We start from the raw sequence: 9,702 nt of genomic DNA, 5'->3' as shown, positions 1-9,702 counted from the left end.
TAGGTCCCTTCACCATCCCCCTGTATGTTCTGTATGTTATACTTGCCTTATGTATGATATCTACATAGGGTGAAGACCCATCAGAGGTTATAATTGTTATTTCCCAACATCCAGCAGATTTTTTAAAACTTAGGAGAAGAATTGGGCTGGGCGCCAAGGCTCATGCCTGTAATCCTAGCACTTTGGGAGGCTGAAGCTGATGGATCACTTGAGCTCAGGAGTTCAAGATCAGCCTGGGCAACATGGCAAAACCCCCATCTCTACAAAAAATACAAAAATTAGCCTGGGATGCACCTCTAGTCCCAGCTACTCGGGAGGCTGAGGTGGAAGGATCATTTGATCCTGGGAGGTTGAGGCTGCAGTGAGCCATGATGGTGCTACTACATTCAAGTGTGGGTGACAGAGTGAGACCCTGTCTCAAAACAAGCAAACAAACAAACAAAGAAACCTCAGGAGGAGAACAGTCTAACGTACTTACACAGATTGTTCCCATTTCTGTTGCTTCTTCATTCCTGATTCTTCAAGTTTCCTTCTTTTTGAAGAACTTCCTTTAGTACTTCTTGAAGTACATGTTTGCTGGCAATAAATTCTCTTAGTTTTCCTTCATCTGAAAATATCTTTATTTTGCCTTTATTCTTGAAGTGTATTTTCTCTGGATAAATTCTGATTTGAACATCCTTTCCTTTCAGCATTTCAAAGGTGGTGTGCCATTTCCTTCTGACCTCCATAGTTTCTGATGAGAAATCTGTAGTCATTCAGATCATTGTTCTCCTACAGGTTAAATAGATTGCATTTCCCTGTCAGTTTCAAGATTATTGTTATTTACTTTAATTTTCACTATTTTGTAATCAAAATAGTGAAATATTTGATTACAATTTGATTACAAAATAGTCTGGGTGTGGATTTCTTTGGGTTTATCCCCCTTGGAGTTTGCTGAGCTTCTTAATTTGCAGGCTTATATTTTTTGTGAAATTTGGGAAGTTTTGGCCATCATTTCATTGCATACTTTTTCAGCCCTGCACTCTTTCTCATCTATTTCTGAAACTCCAATGACTAGAAAGGAAGCATCTCCTCCTTCAGAATTTTGGCTCTTGTGGGAACCTATTTCTGCCACTGATTATTGCTTGGGGGCTGAGAGAATGGAAAAAAAGAAAAATGCGGGGATTTCTGCACTCTTTCAAAGTCCTAGGAGTCTGCTTTCTCACTCCCCAAGCCAGATCAGAGGCCTCCTCCCCGAGTTCTCTCTCTGAGTCCTGATGCCCACGTCCAGGTCTCAGGCTGTGCTGGTATCAGGCTTGGGGGTCCAGAAGGAGAAGAATGGCGAGCCTGCTGCCCACTGAGTGGCACTTCACATTCTGGTCTTCTTTTGGATTTGCCTGCCACTGTCTACTTTCAGAGCTCACAAATAGTGCTCCATGCAATTTTGCCTAGCTTTTATTGTTACATTCACTGAGAGAGACAGGATGGAGCCCTGCCTTACCCAGGGTTCTTACCTGGTTCACTTTTAATACAAAATCTATCCATGCTCAATGTAAAGTCAAGCTCAAATGACACAGACGTATGTAGAATAACAGGAAAAAGAGAGGTCCTTTTATGCCATCTTGCCCCCTAAGGATAGGGTCTGTTGCTGCTTTTGTGTGACTTTCCAGACTTTTCTCTCATGCACATGCTGGCATCCTTGCGGGAAGCAGTCTGGCCTCTGATGGTCAGGGGTGCGGGCTGTAGACACCTGAAGAGCAGGTTCCTGATTCAGTGCCTGTAACTTTGGCAAACAACCTAACTTCACCAAGTCCAAATTCCCACTGATGTAAAGTGGGAATCATAATGCCTGCCCGTCAAGGAAGTTCTGAGGGTGAGAGGAGCCAAGGCATATTGTAGTTGCCTAATAAATGTCTCCATGTCATCTGATCTATACATAGAGAGAGCACATGCTCATTTCTTGGTATGGAGACAGACATTGCATGCTGTGATAAAACCACAGACAATTGCTCTTCTCTCCTTCTGCTTTGTCTTGGCCATCTCTCCACATTAGTAGATAAGAGTCTCTTACTCTCTGGGATGGCTCCAGGTGACATTGTTGCATGACATGAAGTCACTTATTTTCTCTCTTGCCTTGGAATCCCCATTTCCTGAGAGTCTTGCCCTCCATTCTCCCTCTGACAACAGAGGGGCAACCCCTCATCCTTTGTGTGTCCCCACACTTTTTTTTTTTTTTTTTTTTTTTGAGACGGAGTCTCGCTGTGTCGCCCAGGCTGGAGTGCAGTGGCACGATCTTGGCTCACTACAAGCTCTGCCTCCCGAGTTCACGCCATTCTCCTGCCTCAGCCTCCGAGCAGCTGGGACTACAGGTGCGTGCCACCACACCTGGCTAATTTTTTGTATTTTTAGTAGAGACGGGGTTTCACCGTGTTAGCCAGGATGGTCTCAATCTCCTGACCTCGTGATCCACCCGCCTCGGCCTCCCAAAGTGCTGGGATTACAGGCTTGAGCCACCGCGCCCGGCCAATCCCCACACTTTTTGATAAGCAGGGGTCAGGTTGGGAAGGAGCCACAGGAGATTGGGGCCAACAACCCCCAAGAGAGAGCTTGCCACTCTCTGTTTTAATTCATTGAGGTTCTTGGTTGATGCTGTCTGGATTTGAGGGAAGGGATTCATGAAAGTGTACATTAAGGATTCTAAGATTTGTGCGTTACACAAACTACAGGGCAAGTATTGATTGGTTTGCTTCCAAGAGTGTGGTGCATCAGCTTTTTTCTTAGACCAGAAATGGCTCCCTGAGGGGAGTTCTTGTTCATTCCAGGAGAAGGGTTGAGGTCCTCGATGGCTTTTCTGGGGTGCTTACCAGGGGTGCCCTGGTGAGTGAGGAGCACTTACCACCAGGAGGTGTTCAGAGACTCAGCATTAAGTAACCATCCACATAGTAAATGTTCTTCCTCTTCAGTTCCATTCAGTCCTGAGAGCCTCAGAGAGTGTCTCAGACGGGCTCAGCCGCCTCTATAGTCCTTGCCTTTTTCTCTTTCTTAACAGGGAGAACGGACCAGAGGCCCAGAGGTGTTGACAGCTGCAGTACCTCAGCAGAATATAATAATATTCATTGATTTTCATGGTATTCCTTTTTTATTGTTTTCTATTTGTGGCAAGTTTCATTTTTAAGTGTATTTGTTTTCATTTGAAAGCTGAGATCATTTGAAGAAAAATATGAAGTAAACAATGCGGTCCTGGTGATATGCGGGTGTGGGTAGGGTATGATTCACGTAGGGGTTTCCTAGATGATTTAAGTTTGGCAAACATTGAACTAACATGCCAATGACTAATAGCAGGGCTTTCCCTGAGAACAAGCTCAGAAGGTAGATGGGAATGCTATGGGAAAATGGGCGCGAGAATGCGGTCCACAGATAGGTGGGAAAACTCCATCAGTTTTAAGCATTTTCTGGGAGTTGACCCTTTCTGCAGACTATCTGCTGAGGTGAGAGAAGAGGAAGGACACAAGCCAGGACAGGTGGGTGGACTGGGCAGGTGACAGTGGCAGACAGTGCTGGCTTTGCTGTCTTGTGGGAAACAGACTGGATAGGAAGAGGCTCACACTTTCCCGAGGGAGACAAAGCCTTTTGTAGCAGATAACTGTGATTCTATTCTGTCTGGGATGCATTCCCCAATTTCTGGAAGGTGATCCTCCGTTTTATCTCGGGGGAACATCCCTTCTCCACTCTTAGTCCATGCGGTGCACACATCACCCAGCTCAGGCAAGCTCACATATTCTAAACCCTTGGTCTCTCCATTGGTGTAAGGCTGGGCTCCTTGCCCAACAGAGTCCAATGAGGATTAAAGTCAGCAATGCTGAATGGCTTCCTACTAGGGTTGCTAAGCTAGTGGGGGCAGGTGAGGAGCTCTCTGTGAACAGAAGGTCCTGAGATTGAAGCCACCACCTAGGAAGGAGGAACTGACAGAAGGAGAAAGGTCGAGTCCCAGGCACCTCCTTGGAGCTTCTGGACGCAGCTGGGACAAGAGACCTCATTTGCGTGAGCCAGTGAGTCTCTTGCATTCCCATCTTATTTTCTGAAACTGATTTTAGTTGAATTTTTGTTATGAGCCACTCTGAGTCACATGTACCTACTGACCTACGTGGAGACTCTCTTGTGCTCTGCATGGCTATAGCCATAGCTCCTCAGTCAGAGAAACAGGCACTGGAGTTGGGACCTGGGCTCACCTTGCAGTTCAGCCACATATGGGCCATGGGACCCTGAGCAAATCATCTCTCTGGTTGATGGGAGAGCGAAGTGAGGGAATCCATGCTAAGCTTCTAGTAAAATGCTGGCATAGACACTCCAGGTGGATATGCGCTGCTGCTGATAATGATGGTGATTAAAATAAAACCTAAATTATAGTGAAATATAATTCCCATGGCGAATGCTGTTACCCACTTCTTTATGGTGAAATGTGTGTGTGTGTGTGTGTGTGCACATGTGCATGGGGAAGGGGGCTTGGAATTGTGGCATCTATAATGCCAGGAGGAGCTTTCATAAGCCCAAGGCTGTAGTCCTTGTTCAGGGGTGGAAAGATGCCTCCAGTCGGTCCAATCTGAGTGACACCCATGTCTTTGGTAAGCAGCTGGGAAAGAAAAGCTCTGTCTCCTTCCAGGTGGTGTGCTGCATTCACATGGTTTTGGATCCTGCAACCACTTGTTCTACGCAGGGGCCAGCCTGTGGGTTAGAGAGATGCACAGAGAGGGAAAAAGCCCAGAACAATCACAGAGAATCAAAGCACTCGGGTTACACCTTACCTTCCCTAAGCTGCTGATGAATTAGCAGATCAAATTCCAGAAAGAATTCAGCCTTCCACTGTCTTTTTTCACTCTTGTGTCCCTTGGCTGGGAAGCCTTGCTGTAGTGCCTCTGTTTAATATTCCATTTGTAAGATGGGCAGCTCCAAGTCTATGCTCACTGAGCTGCTCATCAAGAGTAACAAGGTGAATGACAAAGGAGGTAAGGATGTCCTCGTCAAATGTCCCATGCTGTCATCTACCAGCAAGCCCTCAGCAGTCAGTGCCCAAGATGGCTCCCCACACAGGAATCTCTCTGAAGTGCTCTGTGATCTCCCCAACTAAAACATAATCTCTGGCTCCAGAGAGCTCTGGGGCTCTGATATCTTGTTCAGCCTGTGCTCCTGGTCATCTTCAGCCCCAGGGCTGAGGCTTGAACAGGCTCAGGGGCAGCTGTCTGTGAAAATCAGATTGATGCATCTGATTACATGGCCTGTTAACATCTGCAAAAAATAAGGTAAAATCAGAATTATTTACCTGTCACAGCTTTGAGACACCACCGCAAACTGGAGCTGACACCTCTTCTGTTCACCTTGGAGAGGTGCAGAGTGAAGAGCGGACCATGACACACTTAATAGATTGCTGGGCATTTACGGAGCTGCTTGTTACCCAGCTCAAGAGCCGTGTCCAACTGCTACAGCGTTCATCAAAGACGGGAAGCCACAAGGAGCAAGTCAGTACTGCAACTCATTAAGACAACTTGACCTCTGGGGAGAGGAGAAGCAAAAGGAACTAGCAGCATTGATTGCTTATGTTACCTGAAGTGTGGTATCATGGCATACAATGACATTGAATCACAGGGTGAGAAAACCACGCATGTCAGCTCTTGCTTGGCCCTTGAAGACTAAATAGGAAGTCTCTGCTGGTGCTAGGTGTCTTGAGCTTCTCTTTGACACCCTTTGCTAACGCAAACATAGTGGGCCTCAGGATGGGAGCTTCTGCGGGTGACTGTGCTAAGAGGTTACCAACACTGTATAGTGGTGTTTCATCCATTTAAAAAATAGGCTTTAATTTTTAGAGTAGTTTTAGGTACACAGTAAAACTGGATGGAAAGTGCAGAGATTCTCATTTACCTCCTGCCCCCACCTACACACAACCTCCCCCATTTTCAAGATTCCCCCTAGGGTGGTACATTTGTTGTAATCAATGACCCAACATTGACAGATGGATGACATATAGTTTGCATTAGGGCTCACTCTTGGTGTCGTACATTCTATGGGTTTGGACAAATGCAAAATCACATATATCCACCATTACAGGATCCTACAGAAGAGTCTAGCTGACCTAAAAATCCTCTGGGCTCTGCCCATTCATCCTTCCATCCCCACAGCTCCTGGCACCACTGGTCTTTTCACTGTCCCCGTAATTTTGCCTTTTTCAAAATGTCATACAGTTGGAATTACACAATACAAAGCCTCTTCAGATTGGCTTCTTTCACTTAGCAATGTGAGTTTCAGTCTTCTCCATTGTCTTTTCATGATTTTATAGCTAATCTTTGTTTCATCTCTTTTTATGGTTATGCACCAGTTAAGGGAAGTGGTAGTTTTCCGTGTTTAGGAGTGATATATAGTTTTCATGTTCTTTGATTTGACAATTAACCTCCTTTAAATATATAATTGCTTTGTTTATTTTTGGTCAGATAGAACACTCTCTCAGCTCAAAAATCAATGCAAATCAAAAGGTTCGTATTGAAAACTCTGCCTGCCATCTGTCTTCTGCCACCCGGCTCCTACCCACACTGTGTTACCACTGACTTCTGTTCATCCTTCCAAAGAGTTTATGCAAATACAACCTGTTATAAATATATGTTCTCCCTCAACAGTTTTCTACACAAATGGTCGCATACTTTATGAACTGTTCTGTCTTTGTTGGCCTAACAATATACCCCTGGTGATTGTTCCCTATCTGTGTATTTCCTCATTCTTTTTTTCTGCTGCGTAGAATTCCATTTTATGGATGTACCACAGTTCATTCAACCATTTGCTACTAATTGACACTTAAGGTGCTTGTGGTCTTTGATGTTATAAACAGAGTAGCTGGGAATAGCTTGGACTCACATTGACCCACACACATAGGAGCATATCTGGGAAGTGGCGTTACTAAGTAAAAGAGAACATTAACTTCTAATTTTGGCAGACATTGTCAAATTACCCTCCCTAAGGGAGTCATAGTTCTTTTTCTTGTTTTTAAATGGTCTTATTATTTACAGATTGACAGAGAAGATATGAGTCAGTGATGGTGCAGGTGATCTGTGCAGTGCTGTGCAGGGGATGTGTCAAAGCTGTGCTGCTGGCACGCAACAAACTCACCATTGTGAGCCAATCACAAAAGTAGAAACTTGGCCAAGCTGGTATCTTTCTAGAAAGTTAACAAAGACAAAGTTCAGATTTCTAATTTTTAAATGGACCAGTAGAAATGGAAAGGAGGGACATGTATGTCTAGACTCTGGGAGAGATCACAGATGCCCTCAGTTGCCCCAGAATTGCTTGGTGCTTGGGGGCGGGGCTGGGGTTGGGCTTCGGGTGCCGCATCTTGCACTGCTTAATGGGTATGAACGTCCTAGGTGCTCAGGTGGGGCTGGCCACGTCTCCAGGGGACTTCTGTTTCCTGCTTGTCTTGCTGGAGGCCGGCCACTTTGTCTTCTTCGCTTCCATGAGATTCCTGATATTAAGCCCTTTCTTGGGCCAGTGTGAGTAGGCTTCCTCCCTTCTAAAGATCAGTCTGCCCTGAGACACTCGCTGTTTCTCCCTAGGTAGAAGCACCCTCAGTGGGTGATGCTGGATACACCTGCCCATCATTTCCACTTCTACTGGCCCCATTTTAAAAATTAAAAATCTGAAGTTTTTCTTCATTACCTTTCTAGAAAGGGACTAGCTTGATGAAGATTCTGCTTTTGTGACTATCTCCTAATGGTGAGTATTGAGAATTTCTTCTTATAGTCACAATGGTGAAAAGGAACTTTTCATTCAAAAATTACAAAACAGATTTATGTTGAAAATAATGAGAACTTTGTTGGTGCCCTGGAAAAATATTTGAGAGAAGCAGAGAGTGATTCCTTTTATTGGGCCAGAGTGTAAAAGTCAGCTCATTGGTCTCAAGGGAAAAAAAAAGGTCTTTTCTTCAGTTGGCAATTTGTTTTCAATGAAAGATTTGTAATGCCTTTTTCTTTTCTTTTCTTTTTAATAAAGGAAGGATATAGTTAGTTGACCAGGAATTAGCTAGGGATTAAGAGTCGGTTGGCTTGGCAATATTTCTACCTGCTTGCTGTGCATATACTTGAATTAACAATGGTCAATAATCAAAAGGGCATTAAAATGTGAGTTGGGCTGTGGAGGGACCGCCCCAAATCTACTTCTCTGTAGTATTGAGCCCAGGGGCCTCACTTTGCCTCGCTGCAATTCTGTGGTTTTTAATTTATCATTTCCAGGATCTGAGGGTTTCTTCAATTTCCCAGGCTTGCTCGGCACATTGCAAATAGCCATGATTTGAGATGATTTTCTTTAATGCTGAAGCAGACGAAGAACCCAGGTTCTTTTTAATGGCAAGGCTTGTTTATCAGTAGCTCTACAGGTAAACAGCACAGATGCTGGAAGAGGGATGGCATCCAGACTCAGAAGAAGGCCAACATTTGACCATGACCATCACGCTTACATGACAAAAGATGTCACCACAGTGAACATTTCTGACCACAGTGGCTTTTCACCTGCTTCGTTAAATTTAACTCACACCGGCTCAGAGGACAATTTCATTAACTCTGTATTTCAGCAGAAACCGGGGCACCTCAGAAGATCAAGGGTTCCAAATGCTCCTGGGGAAACAGACGTCAGCCACTTGGCACAAAGGAAACTTCCTTCTCTGTATGTCAGAGGAAGACATAATTGTGCCATTTCCTTCTTGAAGAAGTTTACAAATATTTGCAAGTTGTCAAAAATAATTAGTCTAAAATTGTTTCATAAACCATGGAATGGAACAGTACGTGCCTTGTCGAGATCAAAGGGCTTCTGTTACCTTCTTGTAAACCCAAATGAAATTCTTTTGAAAGTAAACTCTTGGAATTAGCAGTGGTTTTTGTGGCACATCTATGGCAGGGGGAGGGGAACAGAATGATTCAGATAGCAGATCCAATGGAGATCCGGGAGGAGGAAAGCCCTGTCCACAGATAATGGGAATGGGTTTTGAACAGCCATGGTGATCTGTGCCAATGGGTACAGGACTTCTTCAACGGGAAGCTCAGACATTCCAGGAAACACTCTTTTCGGTGATCTTGAACTTCCAAGGGTGAGAGTGGGCATGGACACTCCCAGTTTTACAAACCAAGGAAGAGCTGAGGCTTGTGAGTCAGTCGGACCAAGTTTCCAGCACAGCACAGCCGGCTCCTACAAGCAGATCCTGGAGAAGCCACCTCACCTCTGCGTCTCAGGACACTCACCTCCAAAGACTGATGCACGCTCTGCCTCCCTCCTCGGTGAGAGGTAAGTGAGGTGTTGCCTGCTGGGGGCTCAGTTCAGTGCCCAGCCCCGAATTAGCTCTGGGGAATGGCTGCTCTGATACTTATGATTGTTCCTTGCTATTAGGATGGAAACAAGCAGGCATTTACCAACGGCTTCATCGGTGCGGATGCTAGAGGGGGACTGGGACTTCGCTGAGAAGTGTGGAGGCGTGTGTCCTCTCCCTCAGGGGAGGTTGGATAGGAGTCCAGCTCCTAACGTAACTGCACGGGGCACCAGCCACGTGGAATGCAGCTACCGTGTGGCCGGGTCCTGTGTGCATGGTGCCCCTAGAACAGAGCCTCGTAGTGGCCTGCTGAGCAAGCGGGAGGGCATGTGAGAGGCGGTGGTGAGAATGCAGAAGCCTGTGAGCCCTGCTTGAAGGGTGAGTAGGGG

General features: G+C 45.5%; 1 long non-coding RNA gene across 1 annotated transcript; it reads left to right on the top strand.

Annotated features, from left to right (window-relative positions):
• Positions 1 to 4,761: 4,761 nt before the first annotated feature.
• Positions 4,762 to 8,865, top strand: LOC104663811. The gene is made up of 4 exons (XR_748179.2): positions 4,762 to 5,779; positions 7,029 to 7,169; positions 7,683 to 7,731; positions 8,585 to 8,865. It is a non-coding gene; the product is annotated as an uncharacterized LOC104663811 (long non-coding RNA).
• Positions 8,866 to 9,702: the final 837 nt, after the last annotated feature.

This window comes from Rhinopithecus roxellana, chromosome 13 (genome assembly GCF_007565055.1).
Source record: "Rhinopithecus roxellana isolate Shanxi Qingling chromosome 13, ASM756505v1, whole genome shotgun sequence".
Taxonomy (NCBI): domain Eukaryota; kingdom Metazoa; phylum Chordata; class Mammalia; order Primates; family Cercopithecidae; genus Rhinopithecus; species Rhinopithecus roxellana.
Note: the sequence above shows the minus strand (reverse complement) of the source record. Positions and strands in the feature narration are given on the sequence as shown.